Source organism: Pan paniscus, chromosome 1 (genome assembly GCF_029289425.2).
Source record: "Pan paniscus chromosome 1, NHGRI_mPanPan1-v2.0_pri, whole genome shotgun sequence".
In the NCBI taxonomy this organism is placed as follows: domain Eukaryota; kingdom Metazoa; phylum Chordata; class Mammalia; order Primates; family Hominidae; genus Pan; species Pan paniscus.
Window position 1 is genome coordinate 65,877,236 of NC_073249.2, and position 23,665 is coordinate 65,900,900.

The 23,665-nt window shown below is 39.2% G+C and overlaps 1 protein-coding gene and 1 long non-coding RNA gene across 11 annotated transcripts in view; both read right to left on the reverse strand.

Annotated features, from left to right (window-relative positions):
• RGL1 (ral guanine nucleotide dissociation stimulator like 1) overlaps positions 1-23,665 on the reverse strand; it is a 291,840-nt gene that overhangs the window by 87,113 nt on the left and 181,062 nt on the right. The gene's annotated exons all lie outside the window — the stretch shown is intronic.
• On the reverse strand, positions 633-15,343 carry LOC134730192 (uncharacterized). The gene is made up of 2 exons (XR_010111861.1): positions 13,891-15,343; positions 633-13,132 (listed from the first exon to the last, which is right to left on the reverse strand). It is a non-coding gene; the product is annotated as an uncharacterized LOC134730192 (long non-coding RNA).

A 23,665-nucleotide genomic window follows, 5' to 3' on the forward strand; every position in this document is an offset into this window, starting at 1 on the left:
TGCCCAGTGAAATTTTAATTTCAGAGAAATAATGAATAATTACATACTATGTGGTATAAGTATGTCCCATTCCATGTTTGGGATCTATGCATACTAAAAAAAAACCTATTTGTTATTTATCTGAATTTGAAATGTAATTGTGTATCCTGTATTTTTATGCTACTAGCACATACACAATGGCTGTCTTTTCCATTTATTCATCTACTTATTCAGCTACATATTAACTAAATGGTACTATGTGCCAGGCACTGTGCAAGGTACTAGACATATAAAGGTAAATAGCATGCAGTTCTGGCAACCAAGTTGTTCAGTCTGGTGAAGGAAACAGACACAAAGAAACCATTACAATAAAATGTGAGTAAAATGGTGGAGAGAGAGGCAAGACATGGAGGAAGCACCAAGAGGGGCCCAGTGTAAAGGAGGTGTCAGAAAAGGCTTCTTAAGTAGGTTCTGTCTGCACTGGGTTGTTTTGTTTTGTTTGTTTGTTAGAGATGCAGTCCATCTCTATTGCCCAGGCCGCAGTACAGTGGTGCAATCAGGGTTCAATGCAGCCTCAACCTCCCATGCTCAAGCATTCCTCCCACCTCAGCCTCCCAAGTAGCTGGGACTACAGGCATGCACCACCCCAGCTAATTTATTTATTTATTTATTTATTTATTTTTAGAGACAAGGCCTCGTTATATTGCCCAAGCTGGTCTCAAACTCCTGGACTCAAGTGATTCTCCCACCTTGGCCTCTCAAAGTGCTAGCATTACAGGCATGAGCCACCATACCTGGCCTGCACTGGGTTTCACATAATGAATGAGAGTTAACTATGTTGGGGAGGGCACAGCAGGCAGAGAAACAAGCATTAACAAAGTCATGAAAACGCTCTCCCAAAGTATGGAACTTTGACATGCTGAGGACTTTGAACTAAAGGAATTGGAAGGCCTCAGAAGCAGCCTCAGAAGCAAATTCTCTGACCTTTTCCTGCCCTCCTGTCTCCTACACTTCTTTCTCCCTTGAAGTGAATCATAGAAACCAGGATTCCTCCTTCCCAAGGTGAGTCATAGAAACTAGAACCCCCTCTTATCCTAAAGCAAGGCTTAAAGCCTGGAAATATTGCTCTAACCTCCCTCACCTTTTTGTTTAGAAGCTGACCATAAATTCTCTGACCTACCTTGTCTGATAGTAGATCATAAGACCCTCGTTCCATAGGGGTCCTGGCCCACACCCAGGGGGAAAGAAGAATACTACAAAGAGTGGCCAGGAAGAATCTGAACAGACAGGCCTTGCTGGGTTCCCCCTTAGTCTATTACCATTAGATCATACCCGTTTCATCCAATCACATTTCCACATGGCTGTCCATTCTTCATTGACTCTAAGCATAAAAATGGAAAGTTTCCTCTGGGTCTTTGGGCCATTATTTCTGAAGGCTCCCATGTCACATAAAACTTTGATTAAAGAAATCTGTTATGCTTTTCTCTTGTTAACCTGTCTTTTGTTATAGGAGAGTTACCGATGACCCTTATGATGGGTGAGGAAAGGCATCATACCTTTCCACCACTACAGGGGGAAAATGTGTGGCTGCATAAACAATATGACAGAGGGAAGGAATGCTTTGGCTGGAGAGCCAGCAGGAGACTACCTGATTATGGAGGACTTAGGTTGCATGCTAAGGAGCTGAGACTCTGTGTCCTGTTGAAATGGGAGACCAATGATGAGGTTTTAAGCATAGTCAAGGAAATCAACGTGGAGGACAGATTTGATGAGGACAGTTTTAAAGTTGGAAAAACCAGTACGAAAGTTGTGGATATTCCAGATAAGCAACTGCAAGGGCTTTAACTAGTACAATAATAGGAATGGAGAAGGTGGCAGATGGGAGGGACACATTTACCCTCCCATCAAATAATCAAAAAGAAGATCATCAAGACTTCTGATCAATTGGATGTAGAGAATAAAATGAAGGAAAATAAAGAATCTGGAAACTTCACCTGATTTCTAGTGTGGATGGCTGGAAAGATAATGGTGTCACCTATAAGAAAGAAAATTGAGGGGAGGAAGTCAGATTTTGGTGGGTTAGGTACTGAATTCCATTTTGGAATGTAGAACTTGAGGTATTCTGGGGGACATGCCAATGGTAAGTCCAACAGGCAGTTAGAATCTAAAAGTTGGGAGAAGGGTCTAAGATGGAAATATGTAGAAATTACATCAATTAAAATAGGAAGAGTAGTAGGCTAAGGATGGTATCTGGATGAGTACCAAAATTAAGCCGGTTCCAAGAGTAAAGATGGGCAGCACCAGAAGAGGCACTTGCACATGTGGCAAATTCATACATCGTCTGATCTATGATGGCATTTCTGGGCAGAGAAACCAGAAGAAATCTTCACCACCAGATTCACATATGTGCTGACATATGTACCTTCCCTCTAATTATGCAAACATATCAAGGCTTAGACAGCGGTATGCTGGAGCCAGCTTGAACCTCTTGCACAAGCCAAATGTGCACACTCCTCACCTCTGCATTCAGTGGCATCATGTTGGTAGTGTGAGTTCAGCCATGGTGACACTATTTACGCCATGAAAATTAGCAATGCTACAAATAAGGGTTTTTATTTTGGAGGGCCAGTTTATCAGCATACCCCTGCCCAGAAGTCCCTCTCAGATTGTGTCAGTGTCAAGAGACACCTTCACACTGGCTGAGACATTTTCTTTCTGTGTACGTTCCAGTTAAGGTATTTGTGTTGTCACCATGATCTTTATCTGATAGAAGAAGGGAATTACACCTCTGAACTATGAAGAAAGTAGAAACGTGGAGGCAGGAGAGGCAGAAGGGCATGTGTATGACAAACGAATGTGCTCTGAAAAAACTACACGAGCCCCAAGAGTTGACCTTGCTTGAAGCCACTTGTTAGAATGAAGCCACGTGGTCAGGCTTCTATGATGAATATCCTTCATCCTCAGGAAGATGTAAAGGGAGCTGTAATAACAAACAATAGCTAGTGTTTTATCACACAGAAATCCCATCCCCCTTTGCCATCCTGTCTCAGTAGGGTTTCCTAGATAGAGTCCAGGAACCCTCCTGAAGGAAACAGGAAGCTGTGTTTCTCATCTCCTGAAAAAGAGTAGTACTCCTGGAGTCTTGGTCCAACATTAATCCATAACAGATTCTATCTTCTCTAACACAAATCTCCATTTCTGACATTCTGGTCATCCTTTAAGGATTCCAAAGTTTCCCAGAAAGCAAATTTAAATATTAAGTGGATTTTAAGAAGTTTGCTGACCACATTTTTCAAATAAAATAATTTCACTTTCATCTGATACTTTTCTGCTTGAAACTCAGAATGCCAATAACTAAAGCAAGGGTCTCCAACCCCTGCACCATGGACCAGTAGCAGTCCATGGCCTGTTAGGAACCGGGCCTCACAGCAGCAGGTGAGTGGCAGGTGAGCCAGCATTACTGCCTGAGCTCCACCTCCTGTCAGATCAGCGGCGACATTAGATTCTCATAGGAGCGCCAAGCCTATTGTGAACTGCACATGCGAGGGACCTAGGTTGTACACTTCTTATGGGAATCTAACTAATGCCTGATGATCTGAGGTGAAACAGTTTCATCCTGAAACGAACACCCCTCAACCCCCGTTCATGGAAAAACTGTCTTCCACAAAACCAGTCCCTGGTGCCAAAAGGTTGGGGACTGCTGAACTAAGGCGTTATGAATTAACAGGTTGCATTTCCATTTGGAGCCAATTTACTGTCGGACCTAGGGCAAAAACTTAGTTTCAATGACTTCGTTACCTACTTTATAAAAGGAATACATCACATGCAATTTTGAAAAGTTCAAGGATTTAAGAGTTGCACGGAGGGAGAGGAGTTTGAATTAAAATAGTCACTGTTGCATTTGCCAAATAAGATCACAAATTGTCACATACAAATTAGTATCCAGAGTGAACTTCCAAAATTCATAGCTCCCTCCTTTTTCTCTCATTCAGAGCCTCAAATGTCCAAGGTCTTCATAAACTAAGGTCACAGGTTAACAGGTGCCCTGGCTTGCTTGAGTCCATTCTGTTTTTGTGCAGCCCAGCCAATCTCTGTCTGTAAAGGTCAGCAGGGGGTAGTGAGCTTCTGTGTGACCTAATATTCTCTGTGAATGAAGCCTGCTATGAATGGAGAGGCTTCCCCACAGCCCAGAAGCTTTCCCAGCATGCCATAAATCCCACAGACAGCTCCATGGGGCTTTATCTCCTTGTGAGATTTATAAGTGCTCCTTCACCAATCCTCCAGGGAGAGTACGGGGAAGGGTAGCAACTAACTGATGTTTCCAAACTTTAAAGTCAAGTCATTAATTTTTGATTCTTATTCCGTATACCACATTAAGGAATCTTCTGCACTTTCCCTACCTAGGCGATTCCTATGGGAACATTTAGTTCCCACTGTTATGATTACCTATTATTGTAATGTTAAAAACCAAAGCCCCATTATCCAAAATGACAATAAAATTATTACTCCCCTGGATCTCGGAATTCAAGTAATAATGACATTGTTTAGTTTGATCCCTTCCCCTCCAAAATGAAATATTTAAAGTCTATGTGGACTTATAAATTCAGATGTAAGATGTAGCTTTATGATTCACAAACCTCTGGGCTGCAGTGTCTCTGGCAAGTATTCTATCCCTCAGCACTGTTTTTGGCATGTATAATATTCCTAGATCATGGGCTTGCTAGAATTGGCTACTGATAAACCCACCAGGTGTCTTTCAAGCATGTTATTAGGTGATCAAACCTAGGGCAAAGTTCTATGAAAAACAGTTGCGTGTATCCTGAGTATACCTCTTTGAAAGATACACTGAAGGCCGGGCGCAGTGGCTCACGCCTGTATTCCCGCACTTTGGAAGGCCTAGGTGGGTGGATCACCTGAGGTCAGGAGTTCGAGATCATCCTGGCCAACATGGAGAAACCCCATCTCTACTAAAAATACAAAAAAATACAAAAAAAAAAAAAATTAGCTGGGTATGATGGCGGGTGCCTGTAATCCCAGCTACTCGGGAAGCTGAGGCAGGAGACTCGCTTGAACCCAAGAGGCAGAGGTAGCAGTGACCTGAGATCACGCCATTGCGCTCCAACCTGGGCAACAAGAGCAAAACTCCGTCTAAAAAAAAAAAAAAAAAGATACACTAAACTGGCTTTTTTTCTTAATAGGTTTTCTTCTTCATAAGCTATAAATTAATTCTAAGAAAACCATTCTTAGACTGTAAATGAAGAAAGAAGGCTAACTTGTATTTACTGAGTGCACATTATGGATTAGATGCTCAACCCTTACAACAACCCTGTAGTGTAGGAATTATTCCCACTTACGGAAACAGAGGTTTGGAGAAGTAAGGGGTCACACCCAGAGTTACCCAGCCAATTAGCATAGGCATTAAAGCAAGGATATAAAACCAGCCCTGTCTTTCAATCATGGGATATTCCCTAAAAACACAAAGCAATACGGTATTGGGTACTCAATCTCCATATCTGTACACCCAAGAATATCAGAACTCAACTGCCCAGAATCTACAGACTTCATAGGATTTTTGTAAGAAAGAGAAAGTTAGATAATAGATCTAAGGCATGTTGAAAGATTACAAGCTATTCAGCACTCTACAAATATTTTTCACTTTCTTTCCCCTACACCAACTACTTTCACCCAAAGTTAAGTCTGATTACATCTGGTATTATCTCTGGTATTATCCTTCTTACCTCTTGACACTGACTGAAATCCTTAACACCTAAAGACAAAAAATAACGTCTTAGTGCCAAAGACTCTCTTTGGGGGGAAACAAAATCCCTCTCATTATTATAGTTTCTTAAATGAGTAAATTTAGTCTAAGAGTCTAAGAAAGATGGATGAATGACTTAACCCAAGGGCTCAAGGAAAGCCAGGAGAAGCTGGCTTCTGGATGAGAAACTACTGGGTAATACAGACTGGGAATCCATGGAAAGCACTCGTGTTCTGCTCTGATTTCCAGAATATTAAATAATTTTCCTACCTGCTAGGTTTAGAAATCTACTCTCTAGTCAAAAGACAGTTTCCTTCTATTTTCAGAAATAAAGGGAAATGAAAGCAGAATGACAATATGATTGATTATGGGATACAGCCAGACAAAAGGGCAGATTTGTAAATTCTGACTTGTAAAAAAACATTTAAAGAAGAAAGTAGCATATAGAAAGGCCTGGTAGCTGGCAAAAAAACACAGATCCAATTTGTCCAAATGAACAGAAACCAAGAAAGCAAACATTTTGTTTACTAGATATTAATGATCAAAATTTTATGTAAAAAGATAGGCATTTGTTTGTAAAGAAAATATTTATCCTCCTAAGAAGATGCTCATCATTTCCATGGCTTGTGACCCGCTCTTGGTATCAGTCATTAAAACAGTATTAAAAGTGCTTTGGCCAGGCACGGTGGCTGATGCATATAATCCCAGTGCTTTGGGAGGCTGAAGTGGGAGGATCGCTTGAGGTCAGGAGTTCAGGACTAGCCTGGGCAATATAGTGAGACCCTGTTTGTAAAAAAAAATTAGAAAATTAGCCTGGGTGTGGTGATATGTGCCTAGCTACTTGGGAGGCTGAAGTGAAAGGATCTCTTGAACGGACGAGTACAAGGCTACAATGAGCTATGATTGTGCCACTGCACTCCAGCCTGGGCAACAGACCAAGTCCCTGTCTCTAAAAATAAAAAAAATACAAAATAAAAAGAGAAGAGCCTCCATTGTGCCAAGAACTCAAATGAGGTACTAAGGAAATCTATAAAAGGAATAAGGAATTTCTACTCTCTAAAAACCTTAGAGATGATAGTATGAGTGTGAATTTCTTCATTTAATGACGTGTAAAGAAAGGGGTACAGAGCTTAGTACTAGTGCATATGCCATAGACATTAAATACATGCCAGGTAAATAAGCAGGAGCCTCACAGAGGGAGTTGCAGAACTGATGGGGTAAGGCCTCTCGCAACCTTAGGATTCAATGATAAAGGTGGCAGTCAGGAAAAAATGAAGGGGAGGGTGGGCAAGGAACAAGATTCTGTTTCTAGTTCCAGTTCAATTAATTATCAGCTACTTGCTAGTGCTTTCTAGAACTAGCTATCTCGGTAGTGAGCTAGGATAATTCCTTTTGATTTGGTTGTTTTTGTTTGTTCCTAAATACACTTGAGTAGATACATTCATTCAGCAAATATTTGTTGAGTTCCTACTATGGGGCTGCTGGAAGCCAGAGATACAACAAATTAATAGACAGATAAGACGCCAACTCATACAGATAAATGCACCTCCTCTACAATTAAATAAGAAAGTAAATTCACGAGGCTTTTACCACCTAGACCTGGTCTAGACTCTTATGAGGTCCCACCTCCTAGAGACAGTCTTCAAAGCTACCTGAGCCTCAGAGTTTTATGCTGCTATGCTGAAAAAAAAAAAAAAAACAGAGAGAGATATGGCTCATTTCATCATCATATGCATACTGAAGCTATAAATATAGGGAGAGCAACTCTTTCTAATCAATACTATATAACTAAAAATACTAACTGCAGGTAGGGCCATTAACCGAATCGATATAAAATAGAGTCCTCAGCCATAGCTTCTCTGTGACTTCTCCAGCAGTGCTGTGGTAACTTACCAATGGATTCTATTATTCATTTGTAAGGTCAAATCAGTTTTACTTTTAACCAAAAGTACTATTCAACTGCAAAAATATAGCAAATGTTCATACAATATGTTCAGAACAAGGTTCTAAGGTTTTAGTTATAGTAGCCTGAGTTTCTGAATACAAAATATTTTAACACTTTTTTGTGAAAAATCTCACTAATAAACAAGATACATTTATGGATTTATTTGCCTGTTCCCTTAAATACACTAAAGGGTTTTCAAGAGAATCACCTGGAGTGCTGGGCAGAAACTGATTCCTGAGCCCATGCCCCAGAGATTCCGATCAGTAGACCCAGAACAAGGGCTAGGTGGTCTGCATTTTAACCAGCATCCTAGGTGATTCTAAACTGCAGAATCTCTATTGATTACCCTTTGAGCTATACTATGCTTGACAATGTGAAAACAAGGATGACTAGGGTTTACTGATGGGATAACAGAGAAGTTGATTAATAAAAGCTTGGATAAAGTCATCTGGCCTCTCTTAGTCTTAGTTTCCTCATTTGTAAACTAAGAATATTATCTTCATCTTCCTTAACTCACCTTGATGTTATGAGGGTGATTCAAAAGAACACAGGATACACTTTGAGCTGCTTTAAATTAAAGAACTATATATTAAACTAAGGTATTACTAGCACTTATGTCAATAACCTGAGAGGCTTTCAAGCAAACCATGTGATCTTTCTTGTGTGTTTATGTTATGAAATTCAATAGGTGTTCCTACAAAAAGGGACGGTATTATGATTAGCCTACAGAGTTTGTTTCCGCCCCCATTACTCTTCCAGCTGGTTGTCAATCCTATGGAAATGTTTTAGCACTTACCTCCTGTGATATCCCTGTAGAATCGGCACTATTGATTCCCTCCTGAAACTCTGTACCTTTTCCTTATAAACATCATTTTCTCAAGAATAACAATAACAACAACAATTCCAAGCATTTTGTATATATCTTATAATAACCTTATAAAGCAGATACATTTATTATCCCCAATTTTACAGATAAGAAAACTGAGACCCAGAGAGGCTAAGTGACTCATTCCAGGTCACACAGCTAAGAGGCAGAAAAGCCAGGATTCAAATTCAAGCAGTCTGGACCCACAGTCAGACTTAACCACACTATCTCATCTTCCTCAAAAATCTTCTGTGAATCTAAAGGCTCATCAACAGTTCCTCATCCTTCACTTACCATCAATATGGAAACATTTCTAACCACAACCTTCTTTCCTCTTTTTCTATACTCTTTCTGGTCATCCCACACATATATCCTTACAGTTTCACCTAACACAAATATTATATTAACTCCCAAAGCTTTATCTACAGCTTTTACTTCTCTTCTGAATTCTAGACTTGAATTTCCAATTACCACATTCACCTGAATAATTCACAGACAACTCTAATTTAACACATACATAAGGAAATTCATTTTATTCCTCTAAAAGCTCACCCCTTTTCTAGCCTCTGACTTAATGACCCAAGTCATAAATGTACAGATCATCCTTACTCCCTCATCCCCCCAAAATCCAACCTCTTCCATCTCCTATATCTTCCCACTTCATTCTCATTCCTCAGCCTCATTGCCTTTGCCTTAATTTACATCTCAGTCCATAACTGGGTATGAGTAATAGGCACCTAACTAGTCTCACTTGCCTCTAGTCTTATCACTTCAACCACTCATCCATATACAAAATGATCTTTCTAAAGTACAAATCCTGCTTTTATAATAAAGTCCAACAAGCTACTAAAGCTTGACATGCCTATCCTATAATTCACCAATTCACTCAGACATATTCTCAACAGAAATGAGTGTATATGCCCACCAAAAGACATGGCCAGAAACATTTATTACAGTTTTATTCATAATAGCCATATACTTCCCATATTAGGTTGTATTTATTTAATTATAGGTATCCCGCACTAGACTGTAAAATTTTTAAGAGCAAAGACTATTCATATTTAAATCTCTAGAAATTGGCCTTCAACCAAATCAGTAATAAGCTCTTCATGAATATTAATTAAATGGATATGTTTTTAATCTAATGAATCTATCTAGTGACATTACTATAGTCCCTAAATAACCTTTACTTGATTCTTCCAAATTCAGTCAAATAAAAATATGTACATATAAAGTCTGTACATATACAATAAAAGCATGTAATGCTTGATCATCACCTCTCAGCTGGACTGCTAAAATAAACAATCTTTTAAATTGTTCTTATGGCATCCATGGTGATCTTTTAAAAACACAAATCAGATGGTGTCACTCCCTACTTAAAACCTCCCACTGGCTTCCCATAATCCTTTAAATGAAATCCAGCCTTCTGCCAGACCTCACAAAGCCCTTCCTACCTATCTCCTTGACCTCACCACCAAAACCCATCTCCTTCCCTCTCTAGGCCCCAACCACACTGGCCTTCCTTCGGTTCCTAAAACACAGCAAGCTCATTCTCATGGAAGGATCTTTGCATTTGTTCCATCTGCCTTAAATGCTGCTCAGCCTGAGCATGTTCTCAGGATGGCTCCTTATTCCCTTCTTTTCATTGGGCAGTACTTACTCAGATAAACCCCCTAGAGCACCCCTCTGGTCAGTGTTACACTTCCCATCTTCCCCTGCCACACCAGATTACCTTATCTAGACTAATTTATTGATAGTACTGACTTCTTTACTTGTTTGTTGCCTGTAAACTCCATGGGTTCAGAGCCCTTAACTGTCTTGCCCACCACTCTGTCTCTGGTGCATAAAATAATGTCTACTACATAATGGATGCTCAATAAATATTTGTGGTAATGAATGGAAAACAAAGTAATACTGTAAGTAAATTGCATATTATTTTTAAATCTGAATTCAATGCATGCAAAACTCCATGGATACCTTGAAAAATACAAAAATCTGTTTTTCTGAACTAAAAATTTCAAGTAAACAAAATTAACTGGTCCCATCTCTTCACAGCAGTTGAGAACTGCAGTGAATTTATTAAAATGACTGTTCTGAGTTTTTTTTGAAGACCAATTAATTCTATATTTGGTTATCATGATTTTAAAAATTACTTAAGTCATGGGTTTTTTTTTTTCTCCAGAATTCTTTTCCCAACAAGATTGAGATGCTGAATCAAGCTACACATAACAAAGATCTCTCATTCTCTGGGGCTGACATTGCTCTTATTGTTCTATCTGATGTAGATGCCACTGGGCCAACTGTTTGCTTTGAAAACAGAGAGTGGGAATATGCACTTACTTGACTTTTTACCACTCCAAGTGGGAGTATCTGAGGAAATGAATACACAATCTAATCAACCAGCTATGTGATATAAGTATAAATAAATACATTGCAAGAAATTTACTTGTGAGGCGTTGGACTACCAAGCAGCTTCCAATACTTTCTGCATGAAAGATGTCATGCAAAATAAGTCAGGATTTCATCTGAAATCTTTATAACTTCCCCTTTTTCCCATACCAGGTTCTAAGCGTTGAACACAAAGGATATTGTTTGAGGTGTCTGAACTTATAAGAAGTTTTTATCACTGAAATAAACATCTCATTCTAGAATGCTAAGTTAGGCACACTGCCACTTTATAAAAAGGCCCACTCACTGCATCAGTCATTAAATCCTCATAAGTGGAGGACTAGAGCATCACTTCTTTGCCACAAATCCCATTTTCATTCATTTATTTATTCAGAATATTTCCTGAGCTTCCACTATGTTCTGCATACTATTATAGGACACTGTGGATACAGAAATGAACAACACAGACACACTCCCTATCCTCATGAAGCCAACATTCAAGCAGAGAAGATAATTTAACAATTGTCTAATGGCGGTAGAAATCATTGCTCCCTATAAAAAGCTGCTTAAAAACATGAGAGGATCAGGTTTTGTCTTAGATATAAGAGAAATTTCACTAAGGAAACATGGGAATTATCAGTAGGTGTGCACCAGGTAAATGGTGAGAGAGAGAACGTTTCAGGGGAGGGAACAGCATGTGCAAATGCCATGAAGTAACTTGGAATACAAGAAGGATAAAAAGAAGTTGATGTGGCCAAAGGAGAGTGAACCAAGGGAGAGTGGGTGGAAGCTCAGCCAGAAGAGCTTTGATATTCAACTTAATATCAATGTGAAGCTTTTAAAGGGTTTTAAGCAGGTGGGTATTATCAGGATCAAATGTAAGTGTAAATGTGAGTATATCATGATGAATGAGTTTACATGAAGAATGAACTATATGAAAAAAAGAAAAGATTCACTTAGAAAACTACTGGAGAAAGCAACAGTGATGGGAGCAAAATTTCCTAAATGTTGATCACGATCTACTTTTTTTTTTTTTTTTTTTAAGCAGGGTCTTGTTCTGTCGCCTAGGCTGGAGTGCAGTAGCACGATCATGGTTCATGCAACCTCCACCTCTCAGGCTCAAGCAATCCTCTCACCTCAGCTTCCTGAATAGCTGGGACTACAGGTATACACCATTGTGCCCAGCTAATTTTTTTATTTTTTTCGTAGAGATGAGGTCTCACTATATTGCCCAGGTAGACTCATGGGCTAAAGCTATCCTCCTGCCTCAGCCTCCCAAAGTTCTGGGATTACAGGCATGAGCCACCATGCCTGGCTGATCCACCTTCATCAGAATCACCTGGGGTACTTGTTAAAAGTAGATTCACAGGCCCCACCTCCAACTTCCTAAATCCAAATCCCTGTAACTGAAGAAGGTGCATTCAATCCCGGTTATTATAACAAGCATTGATGATTAAGAACCATGGTAACAATATTAGAGAAATTCCTATGATGACAAAATGAAATAAACCATGACTGAAGTAAAGTCATCTGCTTCTACTGAGCACAGTGTTATCATTCTCCTCTCCAACTCTCTTCCTTACCCATAGAAAGGGGCAAATTTTATTCTTTTTCCATAGTCATTGACTGATACCAGTTTTATTCCAAGTAGAAGCATACACTTGCTTTAACTTGTTCCTCACTGGAGCAGATCAGAGGAAATGAATACAGAAGTCAATCAGTGTTACAAGTTCATTTTTGACTAGTAAATTTCAGATTGGGAATCATTATCTTTGGTTGTGTCTAATATTCGAAGCCCTTTTAAATACACAATCTCATTTGATACTCACAATAATCCCAGTTTATAGATGAGGACACTGAGGCTCAAACAGGACAAGCAATCTGCCTGGTCACATTACTAGTAATTGACAGAGCCAAGAGTCAAAAGACAGAACCCAGATCCCTCAGACTCCAAAGCCTCATGGAAGGAGCAGCACCAGACGGCCGAGTAGGTCAGGCCCCCCATTTGCTCACTGAAGACATCCCCACGTGCTGCCCTCTACCCCCACTCCACACATGCCAAGTAGTAAGGACCTACTCCATGTCAGATGCTGTGAATAAATCACAAACTCAGCAACAAGTCAAAATTCCACTTACGGGGTGCTGGAAGGGAAAAGACATCATCACAGGCAAATTAAGTCACGGCTGTTCCATGTCACTGAAACCGTTTGAAGACAAATATTTAGATTGCATATTAACAGGATAAAGGTCATGTGACTATGGGAAATTATAACTGTCTAAATTAAATAAAACATAGGTTTCTCTTGTCAAAGAGGTGTAATGGTCATATCACTGGCAGTAATAGTATGTTTGGATTTTCAAAAATGCATTCTCCTCTCTTATTAAAAAAGAGTTGCAACATTTCCCTTTCCAGGAATGTGATTTAACTTAAAAGCTAAGCTAATAATCACCAGCTATTTATTTGGTGAAAACAAAGAAAGCACTGTCTCTGCAAGTGGACACAATGGTCCTGGATGTGAAATGGATTTAAGTATCTGTTGTGAGTGACCATTATATTATGTAACCAATGGAGCTGCATGAATACCTATTACATAACTCCATACTGCTTTGTCATTCTAATTAAAGTGGGGACACTTTCCCTTCACATTAAAAAGTTTTTCTCAGTCACTACCATAGATTGTAAAGTTTAAAAACTTATATTATATTGAGCCAGGGAAATAGCGTACACAGCTATTGTATCCAATGTAAATAATGAAAGAGAGGGAATAAGAAAAAAATGTTTTTTCAAGGACTAAGAGGCAACTGTGGAGAAGGGTAAAATGTGTAGCAGGTCAGGTTACGCCTCTTGAACTGAAGAGCTATGCTTTGCAGCTATACCTTAATCAAAAATACAGCATTTTTCAAATCTACTTATGCAATTCGACATGCATCTCACAGTAATTTAGAAGCACTTACTCATTCATTTTGCCAAAAAGACATGAGAGTAACAAACAGGCCACTGACGTCCTACAATAAAGCAACAGTCTGTGAAAGCAAAACCAGTGGGAGAGATTCCAGTTTAATAGTTTTTAAGTTTAGCTGCCATATATTTCTCTGTAGCTCCACACCTTTGGGTTAATTCCACACCTTTGGGTTAAAAGTCTCTGAGACTGGAAAAAAAGGAGGCAAAACGTTTAACATTTCCAGTGGACCTGCAAGAAAGTTGTTCAGGGTGTCAATAAGGTTAAGGAAAAATCAAATTTTAAGAAACTGGCACACGGCCGGATGCAGTGGCTTACACCTGTAATCCCAACACTTTGGGAGGTGGAGGTAGGTGGATCACTTGAGGCCAGTAGTTCAAGATCAGCCTGGCCAACATGGCAAAACCCTGACTCTATTAAAAACACAAAAATTAGCTGGGCATGGTGGCGTATGCCTGTAATCCCAGCTATTTAGGAGGCTAAGGCACGAGAATTGCTTGAGCCTGGGAGTCGGAGGTTGTAGTGAGCCAAGATCATGCCACTGTACTCCAGCCTGGGCAACAGAGTGACACTCTGTCTCGAAAAAGAAAAGAAAAGAAAAGAGAAGAAAAAAAAAAAGGTACATTTAAATCACATAACAATGGTCATTCATGGGAGAATTTAGTGTCCAATACAGGAATTATTTTCCCAAGGAGGGACCCTTTAAACATAAACATTCTAAAAGTTTCATTTATTTGATTAAAATGTTACTGAAATATGTTATTTTTCTGCCTTCAAAAGCAGAACATCCGGAGCACAGTTTAACCTTTCATTTATAGCTCAGTAGGCCATCAGTGCTACAATGAACTGTAGTATCTTCCCCTAGAGAAACTGACATAAATAGAGGTGCTTATTCCAAAGCTAAATGATCTATATACCTATACACTTTTCTTATTTTTATGCCTGGTATTTCATCATCATCTTCTTCTTACATGCATTTATTCCACAAATAATCATGTGTCTTCCATCGGCTAGGTGCTGTTCTAGACTTTGGGAATATAGCAGGGGGAAAAAAACAACCAAAACCCATGTCCTCATGGAACTTACATTCTAATGTACGAAGCAGCAATCAATCAATCAATAACAATGAAACAAACGAACAAATAAAAAGGTATATTAGACAGTGGTGTTAAGGAGGAAGTAAAGCTGAAATGGAGGATAGGGAGTTCCAGGGTTAGGGGGAGTTGAGATTTGTTTATTTAAAAAATTGAGACAGGGCCATCTTGGCTAACATGCTGAAACTCCATCTCTACTAAAAATACAAAAACTTAGCCAGGTGTGGTGGTGGGCGCCTGTAGTCCCAGCTACTCAGGAGGCTGAGGCAGGAGAATGGCATGAACCAGGGAGGCGGAGCTTGCAGTGAGCCAAGATCGCACCACTGCACTCCAGCCTGGGCAACAGAGTGAGACTCCGTCTAAAAAAAAAAAAAAGGGAGAGACAGAGATGGAGAGAGTTGCGATTGATTCATTGATTGATTGATTGATTGATTTTAAAAATAGAAACGGGGTCTCAGTATTTTGCCCAGGCTGGTCTCATACTCCTGGGCTCAAGCAATCCTCCCACCTCAGCCTCCCAAAGTGCTGGGATTACAGGTGTGGGCCTCTGCGTCTGGCCTTCATGGTTGCAATTTATATGAGTGATTAGACAAGGCCTTACCAAGAAGGTGACATTTGAACATAGGCTTCCACTGGGATTGTCAGTTTTTGTTGCTATGAGTGTGTCTGCTTCTAAAAGCCCCACTTTCTTCAGATTTGCTACTTCTACTCAACTGGAACAAGGAACTTCATTATGACTTTATATAAACAACCAACTTTATTATGCATTCAGAATTGATATGATATGCATTAAGAATGATAACCTCCTGGCCTTTCCTATGGGATGAGAGCTATTTGGGTTACTCAGAGAAGGTTTTCATTAATGTTCAGTTTTAAAATATGCTTTGGAAAGCTGAAATGACCAAAAGTGACAGGACGTTACTTGTTTTTAGAGTACACAGTCTTATGTATTTAAAACTTTGGCCTCCCCCAAAGTCTGTGCCAATGAATTAGCCTGTTACTGCTGCTACCTCCCTAGCTATGCTTTTCTGACTCCTAGGCTAACTGGTCTCTACCTTTTGGTCCCCTGAACATGACATTACTCACACTTGGCCTGCAATACTCTTTTATTTTCCATTTTCTCTATATCATTCATTCTTACGCTTAAAGTATCACCGATGTGTAAATGATACCCAAATGTACTCCTCTAATCCCAAATCTCTTCTAATCCAGAAACCCTTCCAGCATGATATGTCTAAAATTCAAATAACTATATCACTACCCTCCCACCAGCACCACGAAGAAGTTCTTCACAGAATCCCTGTTTCTACTAATGATACCACTGTTCTCTTTGTTCAAATACACCAAAAGTCTTGGAATTATCTTTGACTCCTCCCTCTCAGGATATAAGCACTCACCAATAGCTATCAATGCTTTCTTCTAGGTTTTTAATCTACTCTACTGATAGGAGGAAATAAAAATAACTATTAGTCCAGACATAATTATGCTCAGTTATGAAAAATGGTTGCTGCAGGATATATAGAAACCTTGGCGGAGGGTGATTATATTCTTGTAGAGGTGTCAGACATGTATCCCAAACATTAGGAAAGCATTATTATATAAACCTTCTTTAACAGGGAAGAGGCTTCAAGAAAGGTGAGACAAATATTTAAAATATGCAATGAAAGAAAGCATCTAAAGAGATCAAGGTGGTTGTACATGTTTTCCAAATTATAAAAGATAGAAAGCAGGTCCCATAATTAAAGCTGTACATATACTTAGGATAGCACATATTTATAAAACATAGTAACATGAAAGTGAATAGTATAATGAACTGAGCCTTGTCAAAATTGTTAAGGTCAAGTAAAAGGACTTTTTTCAGCTATTCTAGGAGCAAAAATAGGAAGGCAGTGGTTGCTGATAGGTGGGGTAATGTTAACTGATAACAAAGAAAAAGCAGAACTACTTCACTCCTCTTTTGCTTCTATCCTCCCTATCAAGGAAAATGATCTTCAAACTGGAAAGGGTAGGACCAGCATGGTGAAGAGGAAACTAAAGCCCAAGATAGAGAAGGTGATAGTAAGAAAGCACTTAGCCCTTTAAGTGATTTCATGTCTCCAGGGCCGGATAAATAACCTGGAAGGACACTAAAAGGAGAAGCAGATGTGATGAGTGGAATCTTCACAGAAATTAGAATCACAGTGGTGTCTAAAGGGTGTACAAGAAGGTATACCAATTTTTAGGCAGCAATTAAGGTAGACTGAAAACAATGGATGGGTAGTTCTGCCAACAAATGTTCCCAAAATCCCAGATTTGGTTTGTAAGCAACGATCACTAGGAACTAACATAAAGTCACCGAGAAAAATAAAATCAGCCAGGCATAGTGGCTCATGCCCATAATCCCAACACCTTGAGAGGCCAAAGCAGGAGGATCACGTAAGCCCAGGAGTTCGAGACAAGCCTGGGTAACATAGCACGGCCCATCTCTAAAAAAAAATTAAAAGAATTAGCCATGGGGGGTTGCATAGGCCTGTAGTCCTAGCCATCCAGGAGGCTGAGACAGGAGGATCTCTTGAGCCCAGAAGTTTGAGGCTGCAGTAAGCTATGACCATACTGCACTCCAGCTTGTGTGACAGAGCAAGACCCTGTCTCTAAATTAAAAGAAAAAAAATCATACCAAACTAACTTTCCATCCTTTTCTGATTCTATACAGGTAACATGGAATGCTACAGACATGATATTCATTGACTTCAAATAACTATCCCACCAACTCTCTCCTTAGATCTCTATAGCTACAGTGGAACTCCGTAAGTTGAATAATTGTAGAGTTGCCTAGATATGTATCCAAATCAGATGTCACGGAATACTGAATGGTGAAAAAAATGTTAACTGGCGAGTATTGCTGGGAGTGGGGAATGTCTCCAGCAATATATCACAGAGCTTTATGTTTAGCCATGTTGAATAAATCATTTTAACAAATAAAGTAGATGATTATACAGAACCTTATTAAACTACACTGAAAGTTATAGCTAATACATTGGTTTACTGAATCAAAATTTTAGATAATTAGCTAAGACAAAATTAAAAATAAATATTTTCTATATTTAATTTTTTTAATGAAACTTCCAAGCACAGGTTTAATGAAACTTAGTTTAATAATAACTCATATTTTTGAAGAAAAGACAAAAGAATATTTCTGGCTATAAGTCTTGGGGGCAATATATTTATAGAGGCCTAATTTAAGTTCCATACAATAACACAGTTAATATTAGCTGGAACTGTATGAAGCTGCCAATATTTAACCATTTTTAACTTATAAAACTGGTGATTTCATACAGTTCATTCTAAGAAGATTATGTGTGGTGTTAAAAAAAAGAAGTACAAAGTGCTTTGGCTTGAGAGAAGAATCACTTACTACCTTTTGAGAAACCAGAGAGGACTCACAGAAGTAACATTTGAGCTAGAATTTGAGTGATGTCTGGTGATTTAAAGAGAAAGGGCATTAAGGAAAGGAGGACATTTTAGACCCTGGCAACAGCAAGAGAAAAGACCCTAAAACAGGAAAATAGCCCAGTTAGCTGAAGTGTGGAGTTGCAAAAGTGAGACATAGGAAATCACCCCAGAAAGGGAGATTGGAACTTGACTTTGAAGCCCTCAAATCTACTATGATAAGTGCTCTAAAATCCTATGATTTTCCTACAAAGGCCAACATTTGGCACATAGTAAGTGCTCAAATTTGAGTGAGTGAGTAAACAAACAAATTGTTTGCAATAAGTATAAAACAAGAGGTCAACATAAACATAACTCCTGACTGCCATGTCATTCCGTCACTGGAGTCATAGTACTTTTCATCTACAAAGGACCTTGACGATCTTTTAGTCTAACTCCCTCAAACATTTTGGGTGGCTACCAACAGGACTGGAAATACTCAAGCAAAGTAGAGGCAAAAGGCCGCCTGTTCCTCTGCCAATTCCTAGGGTAATCTAATTCACCAGGGCAAAATCTCCAAAGGAGATTTTGGTTCAATAACTCCTAAATATTGTACTTTTGGATTCCTTCCTGAAAATGAATGCTATCTAAGTCTACAAGTTTCAGAAAAAAAATGTTTAGTGGCTTTTGTGGGCAATTGTTTTTAAAAAGTCAAACATGTCTAAGGTATAATTTTTAAAGAATCTGGCTCCAGGAGAAAAAGCTGAAGCATTAGTCACATGGTTTACATTTCTTCCTCTTGCCTGCCAGATTTTTTTTTTTAATTAAGAAAAGAAAAATGGGTCAGCCCAAAAGAATTTTTACAACTGTCAGAATAAATATGAGGCCCATGTAACCCCATAAACTTCATTTTTGGAGCCTTTTCTCCCTTCTCTCTGTGGCTTACAGTGTCATTTATTTAGAACCCAGCCAAAAGTACAGCTCTGGTGACCACCCCTACATCTTTTGTACTGTAAGGACATGTTTTCTGTCAGGCAGGAAGAAGACAGACATGTTTCTAGATTAGAATACAGTCTCTTCTGATTTCAACAGGATATGATGCAGGGAGGACCTGAGGGTCACAAGGAACCCTGTCCAATTCATCTTGGCTCTAAGGTCATTAGGAAATCATCCTGCTTCTTAGAAAGTATCACCACTCATGAGACCATTTTGAAAAAGTCTCCGAGAAGCAAGTCACCAGACAAAAGTCATTCTTGGACTCCAGGGACACTTTAGGGTTGAGCACACAGGTCCAGCTTTCAGTAAGCTATCCTTAGTTCACCCTTCACTCTGGAAGTCTCCTGAGTGGCCACTGCTTTTAGGATGAGCACTAATGTTCAGGTTTACTTTCCTGCAGGGTCTGGTCTAGTTGAAGAGTCCCAGAATAGCTTTTACCAACCAAACCTAAAATCTATAAAGTGTTCCTGGTACCAACCTGCCCTCTTACAGAGCAGACCAGGCCTCCTGGTAATGCTTCAGATTAAGTCACGCCACCCCAGATTACTAATCTTCAAACTTTTTAGCCATGATTCATAGTAAAAAGAAAAAATACGTTTTACATGGGATTCAGTCCACACATGCATACTTTAAACAAAAAGTTTTACAATAATGACATTCTAATATTTTCTATTCCATTCTGTTCTGATTTTAAAATATTGATTTTTAGCCCACCTAACTGACTTCAGAACCCACAAATAAACCACAAGCTGCATTTTGAAAAGTAAGGCCTGAGAGCAACCTTGTCTAGTAGAAATATAATGCTAGCCATAGGCAATTTAAAATTTTTTGGTTGCCAAATTAAAAACATTGAAAAGAAACAGGTACAAGTATTATTATTATTATTATTTTAGACGGAGTTTCGCTCTTGTCGCCCAGGCTGGACTGCAGTGGCGCAATCTCAGCTCACTGCAACCTCTGCCTCTTGGGTACAAGCAATTCTCATGCCTCAGCCTCCTGAGTAGCTGGGATTACAGGCGCCCACCACCACGCCCAGCTAATTTTTGTAGTTTTAGTAGAGACGGGGTTTCACCATGTTGGCCAGGCTGGTCTCAAACTCCTGACTTCAGGTGATCCACCAGCCTCAACCTGGTGTATGTAATCCCAAAGTGCTGGGATTACAGGCATGAGCCACCATGCCCAGCCATAAAATTAATTTTAACGATACACTTTATTTAACCCATTTTACCCACAGTATTACCATTTTAACATGTGATCACTATAGGAAATTACTGAGATATTTTACATTATTTTTTCAAACTCTGGTGCGGATTTTACAGGTACAGAACATTTCAATTAGGACTGGCTATATTTCAAGTGCTCAATAGGCACATATGGCTAGTTGTTACCATATTGAACAGCACAGACCTAGAGAGTTCTGGACCCACATCCTCCAGAGCAAGAGAGTGGCAATGATGTCTAGAAGCAGAAGGAAAGAGCACCATCCACTCCAGCTGAATTCCACTGCACGTTTGTCACATGCCCTCATCTCATATGGTGCTATCAGGGTCCTCATGCAAGCCCCACACCCCTGATACAGGATGGGAGATTTCGTGGGGGTAAAAAACAGAAATGAGGCTCATTAACCAATAAATAAGCATTATCACCTTAAAACTCCTCAAACACGAAGTCCAAATACATTCTTTTGTCTGTGGCATCAGAAACATAACAAATATCACAAACGATTCAAATTAGAAAGTAACCTTCAGAGAATTTGTTCTGAAAAATATTTCCTGCCTATCACAAACGGAATAGATAGCATGATTGCAACTATGTTAAAATGTGTGCCTGTGAACAAAAATTGGAAGATAATAAGTAAAAGTGAAAAGAACTGTGTTATCATGGCAGAATTATAGATGATTTTCTTCTTCTTTAAATCAAAACAAAACAAAACAAAATGGGCTAGTCATGGTGGCTCACACCTGTAATCCCAGCACTTTAGGGGCCCAAGGTGGGAGGATCACTTGAGGCTAGGAGTTCAAGACAAGCTTGGGCAACATAGCGAGACCCCCCATCTCTACAAAAAATTTAAAAATTAGCCAGGCATGGTGGTGTGCACCTGCAGTCTCAGCCCCTCGGGAGGCTGAGGTAGGAGAACCCTTTGAGACCAGCAGTTCAAAGCTGCAGTGAACTATGATCACACCACTGTACTCCAGACTGGGCGACAGAACAAGACCCTGTCTCTTAAAAAAAAAAAAAAAAGTATAATGTTGCTTCATCACTCTTTTAAGAATGGCATTGCTTTAAAAAAAAGTCCATCCTTCTTTTCTAAAGCAAACATTTATGCCATTGAACACCGATGCAAAGAAAAAGGCAAGGAAGCATGCAGGAAGGTTCAGAAGCCATCAGAACACTTAATTTTAATGGAGCCAATTACATTTGGGACAATGTAAATGAAAGCACCTAAAAACAGAATTCTGAAATTCTAGAATTCTGAAAACCTCTTGCATAAACTTTACATTTTGCCTAAAGTGAAAATTTCAAACTTAAGAATGTAAAACCACAGAATAAAGAAAAGTGTCGGAGGGCCAGAGAGCAAGGGAATTGAGTTGTACTAATGAAAATGTAAAAGTATACCCAAAATATTATGTAATTTATGTCACTTATTAAGTCTCCTTTTGCCTGTGAGTTCCGGTAAGAAAGGTGCACCACAGAAAGTACACTACACGACAAACCTGCAACATAAATCTCAGAGTAACAGGCCTCATCATTATGGGCATAACCTTCATTACTATGTTCATGGAGATGTGTCAGATCCCTTCATAAAAATGTGTTTATGTAGGGCAAAGCCTTATTGGCTTGACAGTGGGTCAATGCAAGTTTGAAGCCAATTATAGGCCTCAGATACCAGATATAATAAGATACATGAAAATCCTAAGTAGAATAACTTCAGAATTCAAAGCAGAAACTGAGTTCCCAGAGGTCTATCCTTGACCCATGACTCAAACCTATATGTCACTAAGAAGTATATGGATTAACTCTAAATTCCAAGTCATCCCATCTATAAAGGTTACTATCATACCTAGGCCACTTTTCATACAATCATGAAATGTGTAGGTCAAGTAATGATGACAAAGATGAGGCAAAAGCATCACTTTCTTTTTTTTATTGTTATCAGTAGTTGGAGTATAAAATATAAGCTAAATTTAGCTGCTTCAGTGTTTTCCTTTTGCTTCAAGAAATGGAATTTACAATATTACCAAATACCAAAAAAAGTCACTAAAGATACATGTTCTATAATAAAGATAAGGCCAAACAATTTATAAGATGCTCACTAAGTACTAACTATGTCTCAAACACTGTCCCAGGTTACGGGAATATGATGATTAATTAAATATGGCCCCCGCCCTTTCATGAAACACTGAAATGAATAGGGCAAAGAGAAACATTTTTTTTAATAGTGTGATAAGTGCTGTAATACAGCTTTTGGTAAAGTGCTAAGGAAACTCAGATAAAAGGATCCTTAATCCAGAAGAGAGGTTGGGAAAAGTAGAAGAGTAAAGATAACATTTGAGCTGCAACTTAAAAGGTAAGTAGGATTCATCAGTCAACCAGTGAACAGAAAAGCAGGGCAGGCAAATGCAATGCCATAAGCAGTGACACAGTGATAAGAGAGCTGCACATAAATGTGAACTTCACTATGGCTGATGAAACCAAAAACTCTGGATTCTCTACTAAGAATAGGACCAGGTCTTTTCATGGAGACATAACCACATAGGTTATGTCTGGAGGTCCAGATGGAAGGAAACCTTTTAAACCTCTTTTGCCACTGAGAAGAGGATCATCATCCCTGCTGCTGTAACAAGAGCATAATAGTGATTTCAGGTTGGGGCTGGGCACTGAAATCAGAGCTGCTGTCATCAGCACTTTTTATCCCAGTCATCTAAAGTTTTACAAGCCTTTATCCCTCGAGCAGACACTCATTTGTGGATTGTCTAGATCAACATTGGATAGGAAGTCATTTCTGTAAAGAATATCATATTCCTCCAACTCTAACCAAAGAATGTTCATGAGGAAACACTTTAATCAACTTTCGGTCCCTGAGAAACACTTCTGTGGGAACAAAACAGTAGCAGGTCCCTCCAGAATACCCTTAACAGTATGTTGTCTGAAAACTGGTTCCTGAGGTTCAAATGGTCACAGTACCACTGCTTTGCACAAAAACGAGTGTTACACGCATGCCTTGAGTCAGTGTACAGAGTCCCTTCTCCTCTACCACCACACACAGTCAGT